The sequence below is a fragment of the Amia ocellicauda genome, chromosome 11, assembly GCF_036373705.1.
Source record: "Amia ocellicauda isolate fAmiCal2 chromosome 11, fAmiCal2.hap1, whole genome shotgun sequence".
In the NCBI taxonomy this organism is placed as follows: Eukaryota; Metazoa; Chordata; class Actinopteri; order Amiiformes; family Amiidae; genus Amia; species Amia ocellicauda.
In genome coordinates this window covers 435,537-456,057 of record NC_089860.1, presented here as the reverse complement: position 1 = coordinate 456,057, position 20,521 = coordinate 435,537, and the positions used below count along the sequence as shown (strand labels likewise).

The following is a 20,521-nucleotide window of genomic DNA, read 5'->3' as shown; positions in this document are numbered from 1 at the left end:
AGCATTCAATCTTCAAATTGGTGAGTACAGGAACCCTTGCCCGGGATTGTTTCTTGCGGGGTTTCATGTTGATGTCGCTGGACATGTTGAAGAAGCGGGATGTTTCTGATGCTGAGAATTAAAGAGGTATTGCCTAAAAGCAGCGCGGGTTCTTAAATAGAGAGGAGAGTTTCGGGGCGTTGCCTTCAGAGGGGTGGGGGTATTTATGGGTGGCCTTGATGTTCAGGGTTTTATGGGTGTACACTTTCTGACGGATATGACGTAGGAATAATTAAGGAAATAACTCTACCTAAAATCACGCCCCCCAATTATGACGTAGGAATATTAATAAGCTTAGGGCATACGTCATAACAAAATAGGCCGCGCCCAAAAAACCCTACTATCTACTCTTATGTAGTTGAAGGCGCAGTATAGCTCTGATAGTCTGGTGGTGACGGAAGACCACCAGCCGTTTGAACAAGCCATTCAGCATCACCTTGTTGGGCTAAGTGCAGGCACTGTCAGAGCGCAGGGCGTCCTGCCTTTGAAAGAGTTTCCGAAGTGTCCTGATGTGCCCTTTAGCAATGCCAAACAGGTCTGTGAAAATGGCATCCTTTCGCGGCACTTCAGACGCCATCTCACAGTCTAGCCGACCTGAAATGCCTGAGCCCGTTTTACCAGCAGGCTTCAACGGTAACCGTTTGAAGCAAGACGTGGCGGTGTCAGTTTCCGTAGTGTAGCGGTTATCACGTTCGCCTAACACACGAAAGGTCCCCGGTTCGAAACCGGGCGGAAACAGCCTGCTGTGGGCCGGCCCTTTTCGTCCTGTTTGCCCTCGTGGTTCCCCGGAGGCGGTGGGTAGCTTTTCTTCATTGGAGTGCCCGAAATCGGTGCTCTCAGAGCGTCCGTCCGTCGACAGGTTGAAATTGTAAACGCTGGTGTAGCCACTTTTAATTAAAATCTGATGATGATGATGATGATGATGTTGTTGTTGTTGTTCTTGTTGTCATCGTGATCGCCGTCATTATTATTGTTAAAGTAAAGCAGTAGTTAGATTTGTTGCTACCGTAAGGTGTAGAAGGCACAATAGCTCTGTGATTGTCTGATGGTGGCACAAGACGAGCAGCAGCTGTTTGAACAAGCCATTGAGCATCACCTTGTTGGGGTAAGTGTAAGTCTTGTCATAGCTCAGGGCATTCTTCCTTTAAAAGAGTTTCCAAAGTGTCCTGATGTGCCCTTGAGCAATGCAATATAGGTCAGTGAAAATAGAAACCTTTATCTCACAGGCAGGCCCACGGGAAACGCCTGTGCGCGTTTTACCAGCCTGCTTCGATGGGAGCCAATCGAAACCCCAGGACAGGTTGGTTTCTGTAGTGTAGTGGCTATCATGTTCGCCTCACACGCGAAAAGTCCCCGGTTCGAAACTTGGCAGAAACAACCCGCGGTGCACGCGTGCCAGTGCCGTGTTACCCGTCCTCATCTCTCTGCCCCATGGCCGGCCGTCGTTTTCTCTTCCTCGGAGTGGCAAGAAATCCTGACCTTGAGAACAAATGATCGCAGAAGGGTAGCTTTGCGAGGCGCTGGAACTGACACTTTTAAAATCGATACATGTCGTTGCTGTTGCAATACGACCGTAGCAGGATCGGTGACATTGCTGTTACTCTTATGTAGTTGAAGGCACAAAATAGCTCTGATAGTCTGGTGGTGACGGAAGACCACCAGCCGTTTGAACAAGCCATTCAGCATCACCTTGTTGGGCTAAGTGCAGGCACTGTCTGATCGCAGGGCGTCCTGCCTTTGAAAGAGTTTCCGAAGTATCCCGAAATCGGTGCACTCAGAGCGTCCGTCCGTCGACAGGTTGAAATTGTAAACGCTGGTGTAGCCACTTTTAATTAAAATCTGATGATGATGATGATGATGTTGTTGTTGTTCTTGTTGATGTTGTTGTTGTTGTTGTTGTTCTTGTTGTCGTCGTAGTCGCCGTCATTATTAATGTTAAAGTAAAGCAGTAGTTAGATTTGTTGCTACCGTAAGGTGCAGAAGGCACAATAGCTCTGTGATTGTCTGATGGTGGCACAAGACGAGCAGCAGCTGTTTGAACAAGCCATTGAGCATCACCTTGTTGGGGTAAGTGTAAGTCTTGTCATTGCTCAGGGCGTTCTTCCTTTGAAAGAGTTTCCAAAGTGTCCTGATGTGCCCTTGAGCAATGCAAAATAGGTCAGTGAAAATAGAAACCTTTATCTCACAGGCTGGCCCACGGGAAACGCCTGTGTGCATTTTACCAGCCGGCTTCGATAGGAGTTATTCGAAACACCAGGACGGGTTGGTTTCCGTAGTGTAGTGGCTATCACGTTCGCCTAACGCACGAAAGGTCCCCGGTTTGAAACCGGGCGGAAAGAGCCTGCTGTGGGCCGGCCCTTTTCGTCCTGCTTGCCCTCGTGGTTCCCCGGAGGTGGTAGGTGGCTTTCCTTCATTGGAGTTCCCGAAATTGTTGGACTCAGAGCGTCCGTCCGTCGACAGGTTGAAATTGTAAACGCTGGTGTAGCCACTTTTAATTAAAATCTGATGATGATGTTATTGTTGTTGTTGTTGTTGTTCTTGTTTTTCTTTTTGTCGTCGTGGTCGCCGTCATTATTATTGTTAAAGTAAAGCTACCGTAAGGTGTAGAAGGCACAATAGCTCTGTGATTGTCTGATGGTGGCACAAGACGAGCAGCAGCTGTTTGAACAAGCCATTGAGCATCACCTTGTTGGGGTAAGTGTAAGTCTTGTCATAGCTCAGGGCGTTCTTCCTTTGAAAGAGTTTCCAAAGTGTCCTGATGTGTCCTTGAGCAATGCAAAATAGGTCAGTGAAAATAGAAACCTTTATCTCACAGGCTGGCCCACGGGAAACGCCTGTGCGCGTTTTACCAGCCGGCTTCGATGGGAGCCATTCGAAACACCAGGACAGGTCGGTTTCCGTAGTGTAGTGGCTATCACGTTCGCCTCACACGCGAAAGGTCCCTGGTTCGAAACCGGGCGGAAACAACCCGCGGTGCACGCGTGCTAGTGCTGTGTTATCTGTCCCTGTAACGCGGCCGGCCATCCCTCGGAGTGTCAAGAAATCCTGACCTTGAGAACAAACAATCACAGAAGGGTAGCTTTGCGAGGCGCTGGAACTGACAGTTTTAAAATCGATACATGTTGTTGCTGTTACAATACGACCGTAGCAGGATCGGCGACATTGCTGTTACTCTTATGAGTAGATAGTAGGGTTTTATGGGCGCGGCCTATTTTGTTATGACGTATGCCCTAAGCTTATTAATATTCCTACGTCATAATTGGGAGGCGTGATTTTAGGTAGAGTTATTTCCTTAATTATTCCTACGTCATATCCGTCAGAAAGTGTACACCCATAAAACCCTGAACAACAAGGCCGCCCATAACCTGTTGTTCTTGTTTTTCTTGTTGGTCAACTGTAGAGTGTGAATGGGTCGGCTCTTCCTGTAGTGTTTGGGGGTCTTTTTTAAATATACATGTAATGGTTTAGTAAATCTAAACCGTTATAAGATCAACAAGTTCTGTTGTCTGTAATGGTCCCAGGTCTTAACAATGCCAGTTTTGAATAGTGCGTTTATCATATTCACACTGTCTCTGTCTGTCTCTCTCTCTCTCTCGCCCAATCATTTTATAAGATCAACAAGTTCTGTTGTGTGTTATGATCCCAGGTCCTAACAATGCCTGTTTTGCATAGGGTACTTATGTTATCCACACTGTATCTGGCTCTGTCTCTCCCCTCAAATTTAATTAAAAATAAAATTAAAAAAGAGGGTGTGTGTGTGGGTGTTTGTGTGTATAGGTTAATTGTTTTTGTAAAAAAAAAAAAAAAAAGCTGTGGTTATATTTTATCTCTCACATAATGTGTTCAGTCGTTTTACTTAAATACATTCTAGGGTCTTAAAGCTCATAAGAGTTAGACTTAAGATAAGGATATGCTTTTAAGGTATTTTAGCAGTCTCAATCCCTGATGATAAGGAATCGTTTAAAAAATAAAAACAACTGATCACTCAATGCTAAATAGATCACAACACTCAAGGCTAAATCACTCACACCATGGGTGGCGGGGGTGGGCTCAGACAACAGTACGTATGGCATGTGGTATCAAAACATTCAGAATACTTTTAACCTATATAATTTATAAGCTTTGTAAAATAAACCCAAATATCTCTTTTGCGGGGATAAACGCTGTTCTGAGTAGTTTGTGACTTGTTTAATACCAAACAAAGCATCGCTATTAAAAAAAAAAAAAAAATCACTGTAAAAGCGCTAGTTATTTTAGATCTTTATAGTTAGTTTCTTGGCTCAGGTTGTTTTTTAGCGCTTATAAAGGCCTGCAATATTCTTAGTGGTTTGTTGACTATAGGTCTTGATGCACAAAGGCCAGACCAGAACAATGCCTTACAAGCAGATCCGGCATGTGGCCATCAGTATAAGTATGAAGGTCTGGTCTTCAGCTCGACAGACTCATACTGACCTTTCGATTTAAGACTAAAGATCAACAATGTCCGGAAACAACATCAGCGACTTCGATTTAAACGAGTTTTTAGGCAAGTCTTCAGATTCTTTTCATTGACTCAGAGCGTGTTGTGTGCATGTATTGTAAATAAGGCTATAACATCTGTTTTAAGTTTTGTAAAATTATTTTTCAGCCAGTCAACAGGAGTTAATTCCAAACGCTGAGGAGATCATCTGGAACAACGACGGTAAGATTTTTGTGTTTGCGCTCATGGGTTCTTATGTATGGGTGTGTGTGGTTTTGAAGCGGCTCATTAGAGTTATGAAAACGTTTTAATATATATTAATGCCGGTCTCTTTAATTACACAGAAACTATCGAAAGGCCTGTGATTAATGTCTCGACCAAGAGAAGTGGTTGTCCCTAGACAGGCTGTCTGCCGACCGGGTAAGAACTAAACCCCTGTTTGTTTGTATAACGTTTCTGTAAGATGTTTGAGTCCAGTTTTGTTAATTTTAAAAAAATTATCCTGTCTAACAGTATTAAGAAACGTGGTTCGAGACAACGAAAGGCCTTCCACATCGAGGGCTTGTTTCGTTTTACCTTCGAGAACCGTAACCTTTCAAGAATCTGAAAGGCCGTCAGCCCCGGTATCTGATAGCTGTGAGTATATGTCTGCAGCCTGTAAGAGGTTAAAGCTTTTTATAAAGCGGTGTGGTTAAAGGTTAAACATGTCTCTTACCTTCACAGCGGTGCAAAAAGCTAAACCAGCCGAAAAACATAAGAAACGATTATTCTGTGGAGGTAAGTAAGATCTTTCAAACTTTAATGTTTTTAAAAGGGCTTTGTTTGCCCGTTGAGGGCTAATATTTAAGCGATGGGTGACCGTTTCCTGTAGGGCGGGGGGTTCTGGGAAAGATCTTTAGAAGTCCGGACAGATCTAGGCTTGTTTCTGGGGAACGTGTTTAGAAATGACCGATTGCCGTACCGTCTGGTTAGGAAGTAAAGCCGTCCGAAAGGGTTTAGTAAGTTGTTTGGCTTATCTCCCGCTATTATACTTCTGTTTTAAAGTGGTTGTAGGAAAAGGCTTGAAGGTGTTCATTGTATTTAATATTTAAACAGATCGTGAAAACGTTTGTGAAACAGGAAGTCCCGGGATCAGGAAGCGTTTACACTTGGAAGGTTCGTTTAAAAATGAAATGTTGTTGTGTGTGTGTGTGTTTTATTAACAATATTACAGTTTTTAAAGAAACATTTAAGAAACAGTTTATTTACAGCGGCTTCTCTGTTTTACATTTATTATCAAGTCCTAATAAATATATTGTCTGTAAATAATAAGGCGTTGTAGTGAATGTCTAAGGCTATTTTCAAAGGTCTAAAAAAGCTAAAGGTTTTGAATGTGCTGGACATGTTGTTTTAAGTTTGATTTCTGTCTCCGTTTAAAGATGTAAATGTAATGTATATTTTTATTCTTCCCAAGACTCTTGGGATAGTCATTCTGTGGATGAGCTATTGAGGACAATTACCCCGTCTAAGTGGGATCAAACATCTTCCCCGGTGAGATCACCGAGAGGATCCCCCACGGTGGTCTTGGAGACCCCCCAACATCTACTCAGGCCACAGCCTTCTGGGGGTAATTCAACACCCCAGATTCAGCCCGCCGCATTGTCGGGCGGAACAAATACAGGCATCCAACAACCTCAGGGGTCGCCGTCAGTCAGGGCTGACACACCACCCAACGACGGCCTGGTTTCAACATCGTCCCCCCAGACCCGTTTCTTGGCTACAGAAACGCGGAACAGTACCCCGCACTTGGCCAGGGTGTTACCGCAAAGGCCTTCTTGGTCTCCGTCCATGAGTATACGCTCGCTCCCTGCCTCCTTCGACCGAGATTTACCGGAGCGACCATCCTTTGAAGCTGAGCCAGGCCACCAGCCCCCGGAGCTACTTCCTGAAGGTCGGCATGAGTTGCTACATACTTAGTTACAAAATCAAAGACTTGTGTTAGTGGGGCAAAACCTGGTGATAGAGAGCCAAAACACCCTTATTAATACCCTTACTAACGAATTGTACCGTATTTAATGTATTAATAGACACAAAACGCCTTACTATTGTGGGTTGTTGGAAAAATAAAAAATAAATTAAAAAATGTCCTGACTTGGTAAAAGAACTCACAAACTAAAGGATTATGAACATGCTAGGGCCCCAAAAAGACCTTCCCGAGAGAACATCCCCGGCCCTGTTGTGAACTCCTCTGATGTCCCAATGAACCTGGAACTATTACAAATGATAAATAATTTAAATAACCCCCAATTACCACCGATAGAATGTGAATTAACAGACTTACCGGTGAACCCCGACCTGTTACAGATGGTCAATGATCTAAATAACCACCTCCCACCGGTAGCGCTTATAGAGGTTCACCCCCTAGTTCACCCCGATTTGTTTGAAATGGTGGAGGCTTTGGAGGAGCTACCCCGACCAAATTCTGCCCCTATTATAAATGATTTGAGACAATTAGAACACAGGATGGCGGCAGAAGCAGCCATCACTATAGAGGAGGGTCTTGACATTAACCGGTTGGATATCTTTGAAGGACTTTTACAGGCTTTAAATGAGCCTCCTCAAAAAGGGGGTTTTGTAGATGTCAGCAGTGGGGGTGTTCGGAATGTGGAGGGTTCTGAGACTGATAAGGCTGTGGAGGACATGCTCTGTGAGAATGTAGGGGGTGAAGGCTTTGTTCAAAATGATGATGTGTCCAAGAGTACCAGTGATCCCGTGATTATAGATAGACCGGCCTATAACAATTTTGAAATGATTCAGCGTTTTAATTTTGCAGAACTTTTAAATTGTGACAATTATGCAGAAATATTTGTCAACATACACGAGGCCTTGCAGAAAATGCTTGAACAGGTTGCTGAAAGGGTCAGACCTCGAGATGTTGTACAGTTAGAACTCAGAGGGGATGATTTGTTTAGCAACCTATCTGTAATGCTGAGTGGAGATAATTTAGATGTCTGGCTAAAATCGAAGCGTTATTGCAAAGTAACGCAGCCATCTTAGCTGATGAAAGTCTGTCTCTGGTAATGAATGTGGTTCGTAACCCTGAGGGTGGGGCGCTTAGAAGACTGTCGAAATGCTTGAAGAACGACATAATTAGGACCAAGCTCAGGCAATTAGTGGTGAGTTCCAGTGGGGACAATAAGCTCTGTTTTGCTTACAGTTTAATAAAACTACTCACCCCCGACATGCCTGAACCCCAAGCTCTGCAAGAGGCTTTAATGCTTCATCAGAGGGCCGGCTTAAACTCTCAACAGATGGTTACCTTTTCAGACATCACCAAGTTTGAGGAGTTGTTGTCTTTAAAAATTGTTGTGTGGTACCGTTGTGAGGTAAAGGAAGTATTTGTGAAATTTCAGATACATCCTGAAACCCATACACAGACACTGTTTCTCTTCCTAAGTGATAGTCATTACTTTGGAATAAAGAGTTTGACGGCTTTTTTGGGTTGTTCGTATGTTTGTCATTGGTGTTATAAGGCCTTCAATGATAAGCTTAAGCACCGCTGTGACGGTTACTGTAACGTCTGTTTCAATCCGCAATGTCGTAAGGGTTTGGCCCCTACCATCCGATGTAAAGATTGCTTAAGGATTTGTCTCTCAGCGTTCTGTTTTTCCGAGCATAAGGTACAGAGGGCCGCTGCTGAGGGGGTTAAAAAACGGAGTTATTGTGATCAAACTAAATATTGCCCGCAGTGTTGCCTCCAGTACCGTTTTCATGAGGTTAAACCACACAAATGTCTGGAGCCGAGATGCAGGATCTGTAATGCTGATTTAACCCCGGGGTCCGAACACCAGTGCTTTATTCAGCCGGTTAAAAAGGAGCCGCCGCACAACCGGTATGTCTTTTTTGCTTTTGAATGCCGGCAAGAAAACGGGGTCCACGTTGCTAATTATATACACTGTATTGACATGTTGGATCGTGAGTGGTCAGCTAGCGGTGAGAGTTGTGTCAGGGATTTCTTTACGCGGTATCGCGGTCCAAAATACCTCAATTACACATTTATTGCCCACAATGCTAAGGGTTATGATTCTTACATTTTGATGAAGTATCTGGTGGAAAATGGGGTGACCCCAAAAATAATAGCTCAGGGTAGCAAGATCATGTGTTTCACCGACGAAGCTTTCAACTAACGTTACATAGACTCGTTAAATTTCCTCCCCATGAAATTGAGCGCTTTGCCTAAGGCTCTGGGTTTTGAGGCTCAGAAGAAAGGTTGGTTCTGCCATTTTTTTAATACTAAGGACACTCAAAATTATCGAGGGTCCTACCCGCCCGCCTCTTATTATGGGGTTGATACTATGATGTCTCATGAGAGGGAGGAATTCTTTAAATGGTACAATACGGTTAAGGGAGGTGTTTTTGATTTCCGAGAAGAGATGGCCGCTTATTGTAAAAATGATGTGGTGATCCTTAAAGAAGCCTGTGTGCGTTTCTGCGCCGAGGTTATCAACACATCGGGTCTCGACCCTTTGCAAAGTGTGACCATAACGTCTCTCTGCATGAAAATGTATCGGTCCAATTTCTTGCAGAAAAACACTATAGCGGTCACCACTTCTGACAACTATCGTGCTAGACAAAAGAACTTTTCGACTGTCTCCATACAGTGGCTGGAATACCTGAGTGCCCGGGATAACATCTTCATCAGACATGCTTTAAATCAAGGGGAAGTCAAAATGGGGCCTTACTACTTAGACGGTTTTAGCGACGTGTCCGGGCGGCGTACCGCTTATGAGTTTGCAGGTTGTATTTACCATGGCTGTCCTCAGTGCTTCGACCCAAACACCTTTAACCCCGTAACACAAAAACTCTGCGGTGATATGTACTATGATTTCCAGGAACGAATTGAAACTTTAAAAAACACCTATGGTTTGAACGTGCTGGTGATTTGGAAACACGAGTGGACGACCCTGAAGCAACAGGAAGCGGGGGTACAACGGTTTATGGAAACCTTGGACTTTCCTGAACGTCTAGAGCCCCGGGATGCGTTATTTGGGGGTCGTACCAACGCCCTCTGTTTACATTATGAGGTAAAGGAGGGTGAGAGAGTAGATTACTATGATTTCACCAGTCTGTACCCTTATGTCAACAAGACCAAAATGTACCCGGTGGGGCGTCCAACCATTGTTTATCGTGACTTTCTCGAAATCGGACATTACTTTGGTTTGATCAAAGTCACCATGTACCCTCCTCGCGAGCTGTTCTTACCCATGTTGCCTTACAGGTGTTCGGGAAAATTGATGTTCCCTCTGTGTAGAACGTGTGTGGAAACTGAAAATCAAACTACCTCTTGTCTGCACAGTGATGAAGAGAGAGCGCTGACGGGTGTCTGGTGTAGCATTGAGCTTGACAAGGCGGTGTAGAAAGGTTACAGAGTCGGTAAGGTGAATGAGGTTTGGCATTTTTCTGAAAAATCTGATACTCTTTTTGCTGATTACATTATGACCCATCTGAAAGGGAAACAGGAGGCATCGGGCTATCCCTCATGGTGTGTTGACTCCGCGGCCAAAGAGCGATACGTTCAGCAATATTTTGAAAAGGAAGGGATCCGTCTAGAGCCGGGGAACATAACTGTAAACCCCGCCAAGAGACAAATGTCCAAACAGATTTTAAACAGTCTGTGGGGTAAGTTTGGGGAAAGAAATTACCGTCTAAACACAACCTTGATTAAAACCCCTGAACAGTTTATAGAATTTATGTTTTCCAAACAACATGCAGTATCACACTTTCAATTCTTAAATGACCACGTGGCACAGGTCCAGTGGAGGGCCCCTAAAGATTTCCCCACCAAACAGGGGAACGTTAATGTTTTCATAGCGGTTTTTACCACGGCTTACGCCCGGCTTGAACTGTACAACTTAATGGATCAGTTGCAGGAACGCACGCTCTATCATGATACTGACTCTGTAATCTTTGTCACCAGGCCAGGGGATTGGGTCCCTCCCCTCGGGGACTACCTTGGGGAGTTAACGAGCGAACTAGATCCTCAGGACCACATAGTGGAGTTTGTTTCAGGGGGTCCTAAGACTTACGCATACAGAACGGCTGCGGGTAAGACCTGTATGAAAGTTAAGGGTTTCACTCTGAACCATTGTAACAACAAGCTCATTAACATCAAGTCTCTGACGACCCTGGTAGAAAGTTTTGTAACCGAGAAAGACGCGCCTCCTCGTGAGATTATTACAGCCGGAAATCAGATCTATCGCAATAAAAAGGGGTACACGTTGGAAAATAGATCACTAAACAAACGGTTCAGGGTGGTGTACAATAAAAGAGTGTTGAAGACTGATTATACCACTCTGCCTTATGGATATTAGCGGTGGTTTTGAAAACAGACTTCAACACCCTTTCTCCTGTATTATAGCCGGTCCCTCCAATTCGGGGAAGAGCTATCTTATAAAGAACATCATAGAAGATGTGGACGCAACCGTGTCCCAAGCTCTTGACAACATAGTGTGGTGTTTCTCTTGCTGGCAACCTCTCTACGATGATTTGGCTTGGAAAAAAAATAATCTGAAATTTGTGCAAGGTCTCCCCGCCTCGTTGTGTGGCGATGACTTGTTCCCGCCCGGTAATACTAACCTAGTGATCCTTGATGACCTGATGGAGCAGGCCGGTGACAACAGTGAAGTGGAAAAAGCTTTCACAAAGTACACTCATCATAGGAATTTAAGTATTATTTATTTAGTTCAAAATCTATTTTTTCAAGGTAAAAAAAGCCGCACTATTAATTTATATGCCAATTATATAATTCTTTTTAAAAACCCCAGAGATAAACTACAGGTCACCGTCTTGGCTCGTCAAATGTACCCTAACCAGACCAAGTTCTTTTTGGAGGCATTTGAGGATGCCACCAAAAAACCCTACGGGTACTTGATTGCGGAATTAAATGCACAAACCCCAGAAGACTTTCGCCTAAGAACAGGTTTGTGCCCGCACGATTGGCCGGCAGTCTATGTGCTAAAGAAAAGGAAATAAATAAGAATGTCTGTTCGGATTAAAAGAAATCTGCCGCTTTTGCAAATGTTATTTGAGAGGAGCCCGCGCCATAGGAAAGCTGTGCTGGCAGGGGCCCCCTCGGATTTGATCGAGACCCTGTGTGAAATAGCTTTTAACATCTTACGCGGTAATATACCCCTAACCCCTTCTCAACATTCTAAACTCAAAAAACAAAAAGCGGTTATCAAGATCATCGCTAATAAGAAGTATTCTATTAAAAGAAAAAGAAAGAAGATTAATCAAACCGGGGGTTTTATAGGACCGCTGTTGAGCATAGCCGTGCCTTTCCTAACCAGTCTTCTAGCTTCCAGAGTGGGTTAATAATGGAATATGCTCAGAAAATGTTTTTGATCCCTCAGGAGCAGCTTGAGAAACTGAGAAAAAATGTTGTCGGGCCAGAGCCCATTAGACAAACGGCCGAAAACAACCTGGACTCTGAAATGAAAGCTATACAGGCCAGGGCCGATTTAAATCAGTATTCCAAAGCCCAGTTGTATACCAACACGTTACAGCGCTACCTCCGTCTGGTTAGACAGGGTGAAAAAGATCAAAACATTTTAACTTTAACCATGGCCTCTCAAGAAAATGGTTCTGGGGCTGATGCGGGGGGAACGGTTGATAAAGATGTTGCGGTGACCGAACCTGTAGAGAGTTCAGAGGGAGATGTTGTAACGGATGTTTTGAGAAACATGCCGGCCAGAAGCAAAAGACATGCACAATATATCCTGCACAAAATGGTTCAGAAACTGCGGGTAACGGCTTGGAATGAACAGGGTGAATTTGTTTTTAAAGGACTACTGATCAAAGGTTCACACATGTTCGATTTGTTGAAGAGTGTCACTAGCACTAATAAGGTACCCGATAGTCGCCGACCTGTAGGCTGGAATGCTTTCCTACAGGCGATGGCCTGTCTGAACATGCCCCAATCAACAGTTCCTAACCAGGAAAAGCGACAAAAAATCCGTCTGTGTAAAGAGGTGGAGCCTGATCTGACTCCGATATCTCATTACTCTGACCATGCTGAGCGACCATCCTCAGGATCTATCCATTGTTGGGAAGCTTATTAATCTCATGTTTTTATTTGTCTCCCCTGTAAATAATGACCCGACAAACATTTTTTTATTTTTATTTTTTATTTTTCAAATGTTGTACATTTATTTATACCATAACCCCTGCTTTGTATAAGAATTGTGTTGAATAAAAACAAAACTAATGATTCAAAGGCTGTTTTCATTATTTTTTCACCTTAACACGCATGACATCTTTTAAAATCCTCACAAGAACACCCCATCTGTATACACGGCTGGCTAGGGTCGTAAGTCATTGTGTTATAAGGGGGGGTCCACAGTGTCCTGACAAACTCTGCCACTTTTTTATCATTTTGGCCTAAATCCTCACTGTACAAGGCCATAATATCGGGGTATGACCTTCCTTTAGATCTATGAAATAAGAAAAACACACAGTGTTGACCACAAGTGAAGGTCTGATGACTTTGTACTTGACGACCGCTGTAAATGGTTTCTTGACAGTTGTTGAGCAGAAAGTTATTGATCTTCCGAGGGAAAGGTCTGAAATCCGGGGGATTTGCATAGGAATCAAAAAATTCACCACGGTGGTCCTCCCTTAGATAAATAGCCAGCCAATGTTCTCCGGGCATATTTTTAGGGTGTGTGTTGATTATGTACATTGCAGGTAAATTCTTGATCTTAAATTTAGGCAGCTGATCGCAGGTGTAGACTCCTTGAAACAGTTTCCGTGAGCTGGCCAGGGCATTCATGATGTGGTTGAGCTCTCTGGTGTTCATTTTAATAATAATCATACATAACGTTTCTCCTCTGATTCACCTCAATAATGTTGTCAAACACTGCATACACGACCATATTTACAGTGCGTGGTAGAGGCTGCTTGAAACGCATCTCCAAACGCATATTGCCCATCTTCATCAGTGAAAAATGTTGTCCACACTCTTCGTCAGGGGTCAGGTTGAAACCGTACAGGGTGTAACCGCTGCAGTATTCCCGGCGATCGATCAGCCGGGAGTTTGATCCTTGAGATGGCGACCCGTAGCCAGTACTAGACTGTCATATTCACGAACCACATTGCCGTTTTCAAAGTCAGGTTGAAAAGGTCTGGATGGAACCTGCACACCATCGAAGTACAACGCTATAAATTCCGCGTTATAATGTTTAAAGTTAAAGGGGTTCTTGTTGTAAACCCCGGTAAATGCATCATTATCCACGAGACCTATAATAACCTGTTTTGGGAGCTGTCCTAGAAACAGATTTTCCTGGTTCATCACCCGTGTCCCTGCGGGGATACTGTGGACTTTCATATAGACTCTTTCGATCGGGTACTTGGCGTTTGCCGTCATTAACGCCTGCGCGTGTCCTAGTTTAACCGCCGGGGAGACGGACACTTTTTTCACAAACAGCGAGGCCGATAATATGGTCAGTTTATATTTTTCAGTATCAGGGGTCATCAGACAAAAAGCACTTTTACTACGGATCATTTTAATTTTAATGTCTACCCCGTTGAGCATGAGTTTTTCTTGGAAAAATATGTCTGCATGGATATGCCCCATTAGCTCAAAGGTCCTCCCTTCTGTTGAAAAGGCCGTTCTTTTTTGCAAACCCTTATTGAGTCCCTCTGGATCCTTGTCGTCCATAGCTTCCGGGATGTCTTTGAAGAAAAGGCCGGGGTTGAACTGTTTGCTTAGGGTCTCCTCACTATAATTAAGTATACACTCCATCATGGCTCTATAGGGGTAAGTATTGCTGCTTTGACTAATGAGCCGATCTCCCAGGGTCACATCCACCTGTGAAAACATGGTGGCCACCGGGTAATTGATGACCCCAGCGTTGGTCGTCTTCTCGATTGCATCGCCATCCTCATCAGTCACTTTACAGTTCATTAAAATAAATGTGTTATTCAAATCAATATAATCCTCGCCATTGCCAGCTATAAAAAACTCCAGAGGGGCCGTGTCTGAAATTGCAGAAAGAGGGGGAATCTCTACATATATGATCTTATCTATACTCGTTTGAGTGTATGGAACTGTAAACAGATCCAGTTCTGATTTGACGCATTCTTCCGATAGACTGTGGACAAAAGACATGTTTAAAAGATGTATCCTGAGGCTCTATTTTTCTTTCTTTGAGACTTTCTTTTTGCAGGTTTTTTCTTGTGCTGCTTCCTTCTCCGAGTGTTTCCACGATATGTTGGAGAATGAGAGATTCTTCGTTTTTTGTTAGCCACGGATCTTTGTCGCCCCCTGGTGGACACATGCTGTTTCTTCTTTTACCCCCCTCCTCGCCATTACCATGAGACCCGAACCCTCCTGATGCTCATGGCTAGCTGCCCGGTTCATAACATTGGTGAACACGTCACTAACAATATTTTTAGCCGCTGATTTCAAGTGGGGTCTGGCTATAGCAAAGCCTCTCTTAAGCAGGGGTATGGCCATTCTAAAGAGACCACGAAAGAGTCCTCCTAGACCCGCGCCATACATTGTGGGGGCTCCTACAATACCGGGCAAGCCGTTCCATCTTGCATCTTGTAATAATCCACATAGGCGCTAGGATCTACATAACCCCTCGAGGTAGCCATTTTAATAATGTACAAACTGTTTCAGGGGTCGAAAATGTAGTTTGACATTAACTTTACCGAAGCGGAAGGGTACGTTGATATTCTGATCCGATTTTACTTCGATCGTGATGTTGTCAAAGTGGGTCTTTGAGACTGGTACGTAGTGTGGTTTGTCATAAGTAATTGTGACCATGTCATTGCTTTTACCTTTATTAAGTACATTTCTCAAAAGGTGGACATAACTATCCCCGACCCTCTGGTGGGTTATGATATCCGTATACACATAAAGAGTGTAAAAGCCGCCCCACCACTTCTGAGAACCTGCTCTCTGTGTCAGAATAGAACCCAAATATACGCCCCAGTTGGCCGCTGGTTTGAATGCTAATACCTGGTTTTGACACCTTGTACACTCTGTTTTTAATAGGGTTGTAATATAGCTTGATGTTGGGGGTGCCTTCTGAGAACTGTTTATGCATCTCATCTAATATTTAATCCACATTGTCATAATAACCTCCTTGTATCGTGAATGTCCATTGACTCTTTTTAACATCATCAAAAATGGCGAAGGTGGCATCTTTATCTTGTAAAACAGCCCAAGTGTAAGGATACTGTATTTCCGCCAACCCCACTTCCCACGACCCCCTTAGATCTATAGATTTTCCAAATTGTACCGTGTAACTGGATATTTCATTTTTAGGATATATATCGAGAGAGGCATTACTGGGTAGAGTCACGTAGAAGCCTCCTGATTCCATCTTGAGAATCGAAAGTAATGCCCCCAACACACCCGCGGGCATGTTGTTATAAGGATTGAATATCGCAAACCTGTTGTTCCGGGACCCAACTATTGAACTTTTCAGGCCATCCAAGCCATTTCATCAACACATATTTTTTCCGGTTCTGGGTTTTTTCAGCTAATATCTTTTCAACTCTGTATACACTGTCTTTACCCACAATAATTTTTTGTAACTCGGCTTCGTAAAACGTTCCTTCTATATCCTCCCTGTCATAGTCTTTTAACCGGTACACGGGGGGGTCTCTAGCCAACTGTTCGGTAACTGTAAAATATTCGTCAGAAAATGTTTGTTCATAACCTTTGGCAAAAGTACTCCTTAGCTTTGAAACGCGAACCACATCACCGATGTTGAACTAATAAGTAGTTTTTCCCTTCTTAATAAATGGTCGGTATAATTTTTTATAGACCTTAAAAGAATTACTTTGATCAACATCTAAAGGCTTCATTTTAATACTGGTGTGATACCCTTGGTTGTAAGCATCGATAAAATCTTGAACTTTATCAAAATACTTGAACGTGTTGACCGCTGTAAAATATCTCCACATTTTGGTCTTTATGGTGCGGTTAAACCTCTCCACTACCGATGCCCTAAGCTCATTACCGGTGGTGAAATGATGTATTTTGTGTCTCTTCAGTAGATTCTGAAATTCTCTGTTGAGAAACTCTTTTCCTTTATCAGTCTGCAGTTTTTTAGGACATCGACCCTGGGACAATATATCCTCAAAGGCCCTTGTCACCGCCCGACCTGTTTTATTATGTAGAATGCGAGCCCAGGCATATTTTGATAACACATCGATACACATCAACATCAATTTGTGACCATTGTTATGTTTTGATAAATTTGACATATCGACTAGATCCATTTGCCATTGTGAGTCTATGTCAGTTGCATATACGCGGTTTCTTTTAAAGTTAATCCTGAGAGGTTTATGTAAGGTATAGGCGTCTTGTTCCCGTAACCATTCTGAAACAACCACATCATTAACCTTCACTCCGGCCTCAGCGAGTCCTCTTTGAAAACCCTTCTTACCCGCCAAACCCCCAATCTTGGCAGGGTTGTAGTATAGTTCCAGCATTTGGGGAGCTTGCCGAGTCATTCTGTCAAATAACCAAACAGACCCACACTATGCGCAAAGTTTTTATACAAGGTTTTTTATTCAACTTCAGGAGAGCAGATACCCCTTTTTAGACATTTGAGAAAAGTATAACATACACAACAATTTTTTCTACGGTCCAGACAAAAAGAAATCAGATGATTGGTTACTTGATCTATATCAACAAATATACCTGTTTCTTTATCTTGTAGGCACACACCTCAGTTACATATGTAAATAAAACAACAATATGACCTATTTTAAAAGTAAACAGAGGTGTATTAAACATGCTCAGCAAAAGGTCATACAGATGTTGATGATATGGCCTAATATCATTCTTGGCCCCCTTGAGCGCTTCATCCCAGTGTTCGTACCCCCCGGTCTTTGTTACAGCAGCCATTAACTTTTCCAGGTTTGAAAGTTGATCCTCATCGATGGTTAAATCTGTAGAGAAAAGGCTCGCGTTGGCTACTTTTCTGTCAAGCACATGGTGTAATAGCGCTCTCAGGTTAGCTACAGAGTGTTGATGACAGAACCAGTTGCAGAAGCAGTCCAGAACATTCCCCATGTTCAAAGTCCCTTAGTTCAGGTCAGAGTCTGAATCAGTGGCGTAGATGTCGAATTCCTCGTCGCTGCCCCCAGCTTTAACTTCTTTACTGAAGAAATAAGCTTTTAGCTTGCCAGCGGTTTTTCTACTCGGCTCATCCAGGTCATTGACCAGCTGCCCAAGTTTCTCTATTATAAACGGCTCCTTTTTCAGCTCCAGCAAAATCTCATCTATGATTTTCTGGACTTGTCCCGCAGTGACATGTATGTGGGAGTAAGACAGCGCCTTGATTAGTGCCGGTTTCAGCCACGGTTTGTTCAGTCTTCTGTAAAACACGTTGAAATAGAACAGGAAATAGTAACGGTCTGGTTCAAACAAACAACTGTGTCTCAACTGACTGGGGTGATTCACTTCACACCCCCGACAGACTTCTTTCAGAGCTCGGTCGATGAGAGCACTCAGAATATACACCAGGGTGCTTTTAACCACTCTGCTTACTTGGTCACATACCCCGGGCATAAATCCTGCGTCTTCATCACGCCCCTGGGACAGTCCGATGCTCATTGGGTCGCCTGGTGGTTTGTGGGGTGTTTCTACATCCATTGGACTGACCCCCTCCTGAGACGCACAGACGGTAGACAGTTCGGCAAAATCGAGGCCCTCCATGAGCTCCAGAGGCTGGGGATCCCCGAGACTCATTTGGACATCCATCGCACCGCATGTTGTTTCGTCCTGAGGGACCGGGGTCTGAGGTCTTGGAGGGTAACCGCAGTCAGAGGGTTCCAGAGTGTATACAAAATCTGGGGAATAGAACCAGGGGTGATCCCGGGTTTGAAGAGGCCTGTAGAGCCTGTCGACGTCCGCAGCTTTCGGGTAAGACATTCTCTTTAATTTTAAACCATGAATGAATTGTTGCGCCTTTTATCCTATCTCTTCACTACGTCACAACACACCGCCCTCTTAGAAGAGAGTAGCCCCTGAGCCGTCAGACCCCCCTCCAAAACCCCACACGTCGTCGGTTTTATCATCGTCGTCGTCATTCAAGGGGGATATATAATCCATAATCCAGCATATTCTCCTTCTAACCAAATCCAGTTGCGAACATTTGGTCAAGATGTCAAAACCATCATTTATACAGTTTATGACCTCTTTCAAGAACGGCCAGTCCACGGCGTCAAACATAATTTCAGTAACCTGTTTTTCTGGATCCTCCACACCCCCTTCAATAGGGTTTGTAATCAGGGTACTGCTAAACAAAACCTTACGATCTGTAGTTTGAGATAGACTCTTCACCACTCTACCGTAGTTCTGCAAGCTTTCCCATTCACACCTTTCAAAACCCTGAGTCGGAGACTCCATTTCGCATTCTCTTGGACCCTCTTGCAAGCCTTCTAGAGTCTTATCCACAAGCCCCAGATCTCTCCAGGCCATCACCTTCAACCAGTCCTCATAAGAGTATTCAATTACCGTCTCAAAAGGTTCCAACGTACCCTCCTTCTCTCCCAAAGCAAAAAGCTCCACTCCAACATAGCTGGGATCCCTTTTAAAGCGCAGGGCGACCTGCCTTTGAAAGAGTTTCCAAAGTGTCCTGATGTGCCCTTTAGCAATGCCAAACAGGTCTGTGAAAATGGCATCCTTTCGCGGCACTTCAGACGCCATCTCACAGTCTAGCCGACCTGAAATGCGTGAGCCCGTTTTACCAGCAGGCTTCAACGGTAACCGTTTGAAGCAAGACGTGGCGGTGTCAGTTTCCGTAGTGTAGCGGTTATCACGTTCGCCTAACACGCGAAAGGTCCCCGGTTCGAAACCGGGCGGAAACAGCCTGCTGTGGGCCGGTCCATTTCATCCTGTTTGCCCTCGTGGTTCCCCGGAGGCGGTGGGTAGCTTTTCTTCATTGGAGTGCCCGAAATCGGTGCTCTCAGAGCGTCCGTCCGTCGACAGGTTGAAATTGTAAACGCTGGTGTAGCCACTTTTAATTAAAATCTGATGATGATGATGATGATGATGTTGTTGTTGTTGTTCTTGTTGTTGTTCTTGTTGTCATCGTGGTCGCCGTCATTATTATTGTTAAAGTAAAGCAGTAGTTAGATTTGTTGCTACCGTAAGGTGCAGAAGGCACAATAGCTCTGTGATTGTCTGATGGTGGCACAAGACAAGCAGCAGCTGTTTGAACAAGCCATTGAGCATCACCTTGTTGGGGTAAGTGTAAGTCTTGTCATAGCTCAGGGCGTTCTTCCTTTGAAAGAGTTTCCAAAGTGTCCTGATGTGCCCTTTAGCAATGCCAAACAGGTCAGTGAAAATGGCATCCTTTCGCCGCACTTCAGACGACATCTCACAGCCTAGCCGACCTGAAACACCTGAGCCCGTTTTACCAGCAGGCTTTAACGGTAACCATTTGAAGCAAGAGGCAGCGGTGTCAGTTTCCGTAGTGTAGCGGTTATCACGTTCGCCCAACGCGCGAAAGGTCCCCGGTTCGAAACCGGGCGGAAACAGCCTACTGTGCCCTTTTCGTCATGCTTGCCCTCGTGGTTCCCCGGAGGCGGTGGGTGTCTTTTCTTCATTGGAGTGCCCGCAATCGATGCACTCAGAGCGTCCGTCCGTCGACAGGTTGAAATTGTAAACGCTGGTGTAGCCACTTTTAATTAAAATCTGATGATGATGATGATGATGATGTTGTTGTTGTTGTTCTTGTTGTCATCGTGGTCGCCGTCATTATTATTGTTAAAGTAAAGCAGTAGTTAGATTTGTTGCTACCGTAAGGTGTAGAAGACAACAGTAGGTATGGCGTGTGATATCAAAACATTCAGAATACTTTTAACCTATATAATTTATAAGCTTTGTAAAATAAACCCAAATATCTCTTTTGCGGGGATAAACGCTGTTCTGAGTAGTTTGTGACTTGTTTAATACCAAACAAAGCATCGCTATAAAAAATAAATAAAAAAATCACTGTAAAAGCGCTAGTTATT

The 20,521-nt window shown here is 44.0% G+C and overlaps 4 non-coding genes across 4 annotated transcripts; all 4 read left to right on the top strand.

Annotated features, from left to right (window-relative positions):
- The first annotated feature begins 704 nt into the window (after positions 1–704).
- On the top strand, positions 705–777 carry trnav-aac (transfer RNA valine (anticodon AAC)). Its single transcript has one exon. It is a non-coding gene; the product is annotated as a tRNA-Val (tRNA).
- Positions 778–2,932: 2,155 nt separating this feature from the next.
- On the top strand, positions 2,933–3,005 carry trnav-cac (transfer RNA valine (anticodon CAC)). Its single transcript has one exon. It is a non-coding gene; the product is annotated as a tRNA-Val (tRNA).
- Positions 3,006–19,299: 16,294 nt separating this feature from the next.
- On the top strand, positions 19,300–19,372 carry trnav-aac (transfer RNA valine (anticodon AAC)). The gene has a single exon. It is a non-coding gene; the product is annotated as a tRNA-Val (tRNA).
- A 599-nt stretch (positions 19,373–19,971) lies between these two features.
- trnav-aac (transfer RNA valine (anticodon AAC)) lies at positions 19,972–20,044 on the top strand. The gene has a single exon. It is a non-coding gene; the product is annotated as a tRNA-Val (tRNA).
- Positions 20,045–20,521: the final 477 nt, after the last annotated feature.